The following is a 333-nucleotide window of genomic DNA, read 5'->3' as shown; positions in this document are numbered from 1 at the left end:
CAGTCTATTTTTATATAATGATTTTTATAATGATTTTTTTCATATTTTATTTATATTTCGTTAATGTTTTATATATGCTCGTTTTTCGTTTACATATTTTCTTACTTTTATAAATATATTTTATACAATCCTAAGATAATATTATTTGTTTTATTTTTTTAATTTCTCCTTTATATATATATTAAATAAAATATTTATATTAGATCTATTTCTATATTTTAAATTGCTTTTTAGATATAAGTATAGTTTGTTTCACTTTAAAGCATGTTTTACATTATGTTGTAAATTAAAATTAACAAATTTGTAAATTAAATGTTATACAAATTTTTTTTA

Source organism: Apis dorsata, unplaced genomic scaffold, assembly GCF_000469605.1.
Source record: "Apis dorsata unplaced genomic scaffold, Apis dorsata 1.3 scaffold_1024, whole genome shotgun sequence".
Classification (NCBI taxonomy): domain Eukaryota; kingdom Metazoa; phylum Arthropoda; class Insecta; order Hymenoptera; family Apidae; genus Apis; species Apis dorsata.
This window is presented reverse-complemented; position numbering follows the sequence as displayed.